The 8,799-nt window shown below is 45.1% G+C and overlaps 1 pseudogene; it reads right to left on the bottom strand.

Moving 5' to 3' along the window:
- Positions 1-2,009: 2,009 nt before the first annotated feature.
- LOC142260349 (U2 spliceosomal RNA) lies at positions 2,010-2,216 on the bottom strand (annotated as a pseudogene).
- Between the last annotated feature and the right edge of the window lie 6,583 nt (positions 2,217-8,799).

Below are 8,799 nucleotides of genomic sequence, written 5' to 3'. Positions count from 1 at the left end.
ATCCTCCGGGGGTTCAGGGGTCCCCTTGGACGTGGGCCCCCTGAAAGAGACAGAACCCGCTCGGGCAACTTGGTGCTGGACTGGGGTCAAGGGGTGCTGCCCGCTTCTTAGGGGCAGCATCAGGGCCAGGTTGTTTGGGTGGGAGAAGAGCGGAAGCTGTACCGTTGTAAAATGTTTATGATGCTTTTACATGTTTTACCGTTTTATTCTTTTTCAGTTGTGAAAATAAAACCGGTGATGGACGGGCAGCCCGCGGACGGTCTGCATTTTACTATAGGGGAATGTGGCGCCCTGGACAAGCCAGGTCGTCACAGGTACTACACCAACACACTCTACACTCCGGCTAGGCACACCGAAGCTAAACACAAATCCTAGTTGCCTTCCTCCAGGGGCTGATGTCCACACCAGGGGGTGGGCCAGGCGGTTGATCCCACCCACCGAGGAGTTCACAGTCCTGGAGGCGGGAAAAGGAGTCAGATTAGAGATCAGTTTTGGAGTTAGAGAAGTGAAGAGGAGAGGAGACTGACCGTGTCCGGGTGTGTGGCCCGGGCACTCAGCAAGGTTGGCAGACGGTGGTGACCTTCTGCAGGAGAGGCTGATTGGAGTGAACCGTACGGACCGGGGATGGGCGGTGGCCCGCCGGTACCAGATCGGGGAGTGAAGAGAAGCCAGCACCATCCGGCAGGGCCTACGGACCCCGACCAGGCTAGGAGTCGCCGTAAAACCGGTCAAATCCGTTAGCGACAGGAACCTCCAGGGTTTCCCAGCAGTCAAGACCCGATTGAAGGCAACAGCTCACACCGTAGAGGGAAGCACAGTCACCGCCAAGGCTACAGTTCCCAGGGCCAGAGCCTGCGGGCAAAAGGGGCTCCCTCAGCATCCATCCAAGCTGGGGAGCGGGTTACCGGTGGGAAGCCCGCTAGATTTTGGGGGAATAAAAGGGGTCCAACACCACATCCCCACAGGTGCACACCCACCCATCAAAGAGAGCTATAAGCCAATACCACCTTCACATTGCCAGTGTACCAAGGACATGTTGAGCAACATGAAGGCGGCTGGGGTTATCCGTGACAGTTGTAGCCTTTGGGCAGCTCTGTTGATCCTGTTAAAAAAGAAGGACGGCACCACTCCCCGTATTGAGGAATTGCTAGCTGCATTGAGAACTGCAAATTATTTTTCTACCCTTGATCTCACTAGTCACTATTGGCAAGTGTCCGTTGCTGAGGCAGACCGGGAGAAGACCGCCTTCGCCACCCCTATGGGTCTCTGCGAGTTCAAAAGCATGCCCTTCGAGCTGTGCAATGCGCCAGGAACCTTCCAGAGGCTGATGGAATGCTGCTTGGGACAAGATTTTAGGGTGTATAAAAAGGGAGATTAGATCCCGTGATCCCAACGTATTGTTACACCTCTATAAATCACTTGTAAGGCTACATCTGGAATATGGGAACCAGTTTTGGGCTCCACATTTTAAAAAGGACATTCAGAAGTTAGAGTCAGTTCAAAGGTGGGCAACTAGACTACTACAAGGAATGGAAGGCCTCCCATATGATGACAAGTTGAAAAAGTTATTAAGTGATTATTGGCTGCAATGGGGCTTTCTGGCTGGTGCCAGCCTCTCTTCTTAGCACACAGGAACCACAATCCCTACACCATGCTTCAATGGATTCTCTCATCCCAGCCCAGTAAAACTACATATTTTACACAGTCATAAGCAGCCAAAAGGGATCTATTCTATTCAATTGCAAATGATCTAGATAAGACTGAGAATAAGATACTGCACGGGACATAGCAGAGTTGGTCAAGTTGAGTGGAGATGAGTTTGCTATTTGGCACAGCTTTTTGCATCAATAAAGCAAGTAAAAGGTGTGAAAGATAAAAAAAAGGGTGAAAGTGTGAAAAGTGAATTGGCCAAATTGAGGTGCATATAAAGTTTTTGCTTTCTTTCAATTCACTAATGGGGCTCATTTGAATCAGGTGAATTGAGTTCTGCTTTTGGAAACTGGGTTAAGAAGGGGTGCACCGGTCCTGGAGGTACTGCAATACCAGGTCAATGCGTGGAGTGGACAGAGCAAGATTTTTTCCATCTCCTTGTTCTAAAAATCCATTTAATATATGGTCCCCAGAGAGGGGACGTATCAGATATTAAACTGATAAGAACAGATTTAATTTTTTTTTTTTTCTGTTTATCAGTAGGACTTCAAAATAACAAAGGTGATCGCCTCCCGTTGCCTGGGAACCGTCCAGGCACAAGAGGGCTATGTGTCACCAGAAGGCGCACACACTTCCTCAAGGCCGGCAGACGTGCAATCCCAGGCACCTTCCAGTACCGACCAAGGTAGCGTCCTCCGAAACTACACTTGATCTTAGCCAAAAGGCCGAGAAGCTATAACCCGAATTGGTTACGGCCTTGAGTGGCACCCTGGCCTATACCGGACACATCTTAGGGAGAGGGAGACAAACCCACGCCTACAGAAGACATTTTGTCACCCAAGCCAACCCTTGAAAAGGCTGTTTTGCAGAGCAAAAACAAGAAGAATGGTGCTTTTTGCAGCCGCCGCCCACTGCAATGAATCTGAATAACTCCTCCTTTTGGACACAAGCACCTCCCCTCCCCCTTGCAGTCTTTCCAATTCATGATACAAAAAGACGGACGGACAGGACAGGACAGGACAGGCTGCCTGACTTTCCGTCACTGCCACCCTTTGCCATCCTTGCCCGTAGAAAGCCCTTTCATCATCCCCAAACCCTAATCTTTTCCCTTCCCTTCCCAGATGCGTCTCACTCCCTTTCATTAGGAAGTGAGCGCAGCCTTTTCTCCGTTCTGCACATGCGCGACGTTAAACACAAATGCGCAGGCGTGCGTTCCATTACCCTCACTGCATTCCACTCCCATACAGGAAGTGGGCGCAGCTATTACTACGGTCGCACATAAAAGAACCCACGGCCACCACTGCACATAGCTGACTCCACCACAGGACACCCACTTCTACACCAACGCAGGTAAGACAGGATCGGCACCTCTATGCTCCCGTTACAATCAGGCTCAGTCACCATGTGATAACGCTCTCAACTCTTTAGTTGCAGGCTCCCCTTGCTTCACCTCCATTGGCTGTGCTGCCATTTCCTCTCCCACCTGGAAGGTATACTTTATTCCACTATTTTCCTGTTTCTCTCTTCCCCCTTTTCCCATAACCTACTTTTATCTGCATTTGTGGGGTATCTATATGCTATTTACATTTACATCATAGTTTTATTCATTAATATGGAAGGGAAGAGTGCCCATGAGAGTGTTGAACTGCGGAGAGCAAGAGATTAAGCTGCTCCGATTTGCCACCATTGATAAGCTGTTCTCAGTAGATACACATGCTATCCAAACAGCAGCATCCACCATTGCTTCAGCCCACCCATTCAGTGACAGCTCACCAAGTCAGCCATAGGAGTGGTGTAAGGAATTACACGTAGGCACTGACTCCACACCTTCACATCACAAGAAGGGGGTCTACAGGCTAGTGCAAGAATACGAGCAAGTCTTCAGCAAACATCCGCTAGACTTTTGAAGAATAAAAGGGGTCAAACACTACATCCCCACAAGTGCACACCCACCCATCAAAGAGAGATATAAGCCAAAACTACCTGCACATTACCAGTGTACCAAGGACATGTTGAGCAACATGAAGGAGGCTGGGGTTATCCGTGACAGTTGTAGCCTCTGGGCAGCTCCGTTGGTCCTGTTAAAGAAGAAGGACAGCACCACTCCCCTGTATAGAGGAATAGCTAGCTGCATTGAGAACTGCAAATTATTTTTCTACCCTTGATCTCACTAGTCGCTATTGGCAAGTGTCCGTTGCTGAGGCAGACCGGGAGAAGACCGCCTTTGCCACCCCGATGGGTCTCTGCGAGTTCAAAAGCATGCCCTTCGAGCTGTGCAATTTGCCAGGAACCTTCCAGAGGCTGATGGAATGCTGCTTGGGACACCGAAACTTTGAAACGGTACTGCTATACCTTTATGATGTTATTGTTTATTCTAAAGCAAACAAGATTTTAGGGTGTATAAAAAGGGAGATTAGATCCGGTGATCCCAACGTATTGTTACCCCTCTATAAATCACTTGTAAGGCCACATCTGGAATATGGGGTAAAGTCCTGAGCAGGTTGATAACCATTGGTTTGAGCATGGTAGGGTGTAGTGCGCATCTTCCTGCATCGGTAAAAGCTGCAGAAGTCCTTGAAGATTTCCGCTTCAAAGGCTGTGCCTTGATCTGTGAGGACTCTCTCTGAGTAGCCATGAGGTCTGCATAAGTGTGCTTGGAAGACCTTCGCTGCAGTATGGGCCATTAGATCTTTGACTTGTACCACAACCATAAATCTCGAGTAGTTGTCTACCATCGTAAGTGCATACGTGAGCTCGCCTCGATATTCTGCAACAAAACTCCCTTTTTCGATTTCAGTTTCAGCAAACACTCCTCTTCCTGTAGAAAATATTTATCATTACCTAAGACAGTCATTCTAATGCATGACAATATTAAGGCAATTTAGTTAAAACTTGTTTTAACTCACCTTTAAGGGGATTGATGTATTTCATGGTCAATCCAGGTTTGTCAGTGATGGCACTGACATAATGTATGGCGTCTTTTTCGGGCGTTATCCTTTGCCTTTTCATTGTGAAAATCCAGTTGCCTATATCAAAGCAAATTCTACTACTTGTAAAGTATGCAGAAAATGAAATGTAGAACATATAACATCAACTGCTTAGGAACGCATCATAGGTTAGTACTTAAAAGGATATTGTCATGTTCTAGTCATAATGCAAGCTGGACATTTTTCATGTTACCCTGTAATCGCCGGCCTGTTCTAATGCTCACAAGCTAAGATATAGGCTCAGCTGCTAAGGCTTCCCTCTGCCTTCTGAATGAAACTTGAATATGTCTGGGTCACTGTGTATATAGCAGGTGCTCAGAAAAAATAAGAGTCAATTCAATAAAAATAGCTCTGGCACACTATAGTGATCAATAACGTAAGAAAAGAACTCTTGGAATGCTGAAAATTCTTTATTTGTGCAAAAGGATAATTCATCCAACGTTTCGACCTTGTTTTTAGGTCTTTATCAAGGATAAAGTTATCTAAGATCATAAAGGGTTACAAAACCATATAAACACGTAATTAGTACATAGTACAACATAACAGTACAATATATTGCTACTTGAGAGTACAATGGGTCAAATGACCATGATGCACATACAAAAAATTTTTCCAAAGCCATAGTGAAAACATTTGTACTGAGGAAAGAAAATTTCCACATGACCTATCTGGAGAAACATTCTGGATCAAACAACCAAAAATAGTCAAGCAGGTAAATACACACCTATATGGATAACAGGATGATATGTGTTCAATTGTATAGCGTCATTGCCATTAAGGTACAAATGGAAAACTTGCAATCCTATATAGTGAAGGAAATGAACACATATCATATCAAAGAACACAGGAACATGGGTGTGAGAAAAACCTCAATGTTTATACTTTGTTCTTTATAATGGTGTGAACATGTATATGTCTCAGTACCTTATGCACTTGAGAATTCTAGTGAGTAGATCATGAAAGCCTATTTCAGAACTGGAATCAGTAAATAATTGTAGGTGGAATCTAAATGAAAAGATGGTACAAGTGTTATCATGACACGTGGGCTATAACACAATGGACCGTGTGACAAAGAAGAAAGGAGAGAAAGAAGAGGAAGAAAATGCAACTACCTGTAACATTACGTGATAGTCACTGGTAAGTATCACTTGACAATTCAAGTGAAAAAGGATTCCTTTATTAGTGGGTGTATTATAGTATAGCCCTTTGGCAGGGCAGCCAAAAATTGGGAGGCTCCACGTTGTCCCTGCATAGAGACGTGCATGAGGGCCTCAAAACATTGTTCCCATTGCAAAGGAGCGGGTCTCCTGTCGTTGTAATGTCCATTCTGCAAAGAATGGGCGAAAAAATTTACCACTGGGGGTATACCTGAAACAAAGGCCTAACTCTTGTAACGGTCATCATGGTGGCGCATGAGGAGAAGGAGGAGCAGTCCAGCGATTATCCAAAGTCCAGAAGTGTGTACCCATGGGTGACTGGAGGTACATGGCAAATTCCCGTTACAAACTTTAAATTCCGCTCTCATTTGCTGGTGGTGTGGTGAAGTCTGGCCCAATCCAACCCTTGTTCATCTTGATCAGAGTCAGCCTGTCAGCATTTTCAGTTGACAGGCGGGTGCGTTTATCTGTAATGATTCCACCTGCGGCACTAAAAACACGCTCTGACAAAACAATAGCGGCAGGGCAGGCCAGGACTTCCAAGGCGTAGAGAGCCAATTCATGCCACGTGTCCACCTTGGATACCCAATAATTGTAAGGCACAGAGGAATGTCGGAGTACAGTTGTTCGATCTGCAAGGTACTCCTTGAGCATCTGGGCAAACTTAGGATTTCTTGTGGCACTACCCCGCACCTCAGGGGCTGTGGTACGTGAGGGGCTGAGAAAACTGTCCCACATCTTAAAGACTGTTCCCCTACCTCTGGCGGATTGGACTTGTGCCTCTCTCGGCTGTACGCCTTGGTTGTCCACTGATTCCTGACCTATGCCGCTAGCGTTTTGTGAGGGGAATGCTTTGCCTACTTCCGTGACTATGGCCTTCCGGAACTGCTGCATTTTGGTTGACCTCTCCGCCTCGGGAATAAGAGACATAAAGTTCTCCTTGTAGCGTGGGTCTAACAGTGTTACCAACCAGTAATGATTGTCGGCCAAGATGTTCTTAAAGCGAGGGTCACGAGACAGGCAGCTTACCATAAAGTCAGCCATGTGCGCCAGACTCTTAACAGCCAGGACTTCAGTAGCCTGACCAACACGTTGACTGAACATGCTGTCCTCCTCCTCCTCCTCCTCCTCCTCCTCATCTACCCTGTCCTCTGGCCAGCCACGCTGAACCGAGGATATGACTGGTGTGCATGTCATATCCTCAATTTGGCCGGAGATTTGCTCCATGTCTTCATCCTCCTCCTCGTCATAGTCCTCCACTGCACGTTGTGATGAGACGAGGCTGGGCTGTGTGTTATCACCCACACCCACTACTGTTTCTTGCTGCAACTCATCGCGCTCCGCCTGCAATGCATCATGTTTGGTTTTGAGCAGAGACCGTTTTAGAAGGCAGAGTAGCGGTATGGTGACGCTAATAATGGCGTCATCTTATACCTTTATGATGTTATTGTTTATTCTAAAGCAAACAAGATTTTAGGGTGTATAAAAAGGGAGATTAGATCCGGTGATCCCAACGTATTGTTAACCCTCTATAAATCACTTGAAGATTTCCGCTTCAAAGGCAGTGCCTTGATCTGTGAGGACTCTCTCTGAGTAGCCATGAGGTCTGCATAAGTGTGCTTGGAAGACCTTCGCTGCAGTATGGGCCATTAGATCTTTGACTTGTACCACAACCATAAATCTCGAGTAGTTGTCTACCATCGTAAGTGCATACGTGAGCTCACCTCGATATTCTGCAACAAAACTCCCTTTTTCGATTTCAGTTTCAGCAAACACTCCTCTTCCTGTAGAAAATATTTATCATTACCTAAGACAGTCATTCTAATGCATGACAATATTAAGGCAATTTAGTTAAAACTTGTTTTAACTCACCTTTAAGGGGATTGATGTATTTCATGGTCAATCCAGGTTTGTCAGTGATGGCACTGACATAATGTATGGCGTCTTTTTCGGGCGTTATCCTTTGCCTTTTCATTGTGAAAATCCAGTTGCCTATATCAAAGCAAATTCTACTACTTGTAAAGTATGCAGAAAATGAAATGTAGAACATATAACATCAACTACTTAGGAACGCATCATAGGTTAGTACTTAAAAGGATATTGTCATGTTCTAGTCATAATGCAAGCTGGACATTTTTCATGTTACCCTGTAATCGCCGGCCTGTTCTAATGCTCACAAGCCAAGATATAGGCTCAGCTGCTAAGGCTTCCCTCTGCCTTCTGAATGAAAATTGAATATGTCTGGCTCACTGTGTATATAGCAGGTGCTCAGAAAAAATAAGAGTCAATTCAATAGAAATAGCTCTGGCACACTATAGTGATCAATAACGTAAGAAAAGAACTCTTAGAATGCTGAAAATTCTTTATTTGTGCAAAAGGATAATTCATCCAACGTTTCGAGCTTGTTTTTAGGTCTTTATCAAGGATAAAGTTATCTAAGATCATAAAGGGTTACAAAACCATATAAACACGTAATTAGTACATAGTACAACATAACAGTACAATATATTGCTACTTGAGAGTACAATGGGTCAAATGACCATGATGCACATACAAAAAAATTTTCCAAAGCCATAGTGAAAACATTTGTACTGAGGAAAGAAAATTTCCACATGACCTATCTGGAGAAACATTCTGGATCAAACAACCAAAAATAGTCAAGCAGGTAAATACACACCTATATGGATAACAGGATGATATGTGTTCAATTGTATAGCGTCATTGCCATTAAGGTACAAATGGAAAACTTGCAATCCTATATAGTGAAGGAAATGAACACATATCATATCAAAGAACACAGGAACATGGGTGTGAGAAAAACCTCAATGTTTATACTTTGTTCTTTATAATGGTGTGAACATGTATATGTCTCAGTACCTTATGAACTTGAGAATTCTAGTGAGTAGATGATGAAAGCCTATTCCAGAACTGGAATTGTGGCGCCCCAGGACCTGGTCGCCACAACAGCATTGCCCTCCCAAAAGGGTTAATGCTGAGCCTGGAGG

This window comes from Anomaloglossus baeobatrachus, assembly GCF_048569485.1.
Source record: "Anomaloglossus baeobatrachus isolate aAnoBae1 chromosome 10 unlocalized genomic scaffold, aAnoBae1.hap1 SUPER_10_unloc_1, whole genome shotgun sequence".
Taxonomy (NCBI): domain Eukaryota; kingdom Metazoa; phylum Chordata; class Amphibia; order Anura; family Aromobatidae; genus Anomaloglossus; species Anomaloglossus baeobatrachus.
Note: the sequence above shows the minus strand (reverse complement) of the source record. Positions and strands in the feature narration are given on the sequence as shown.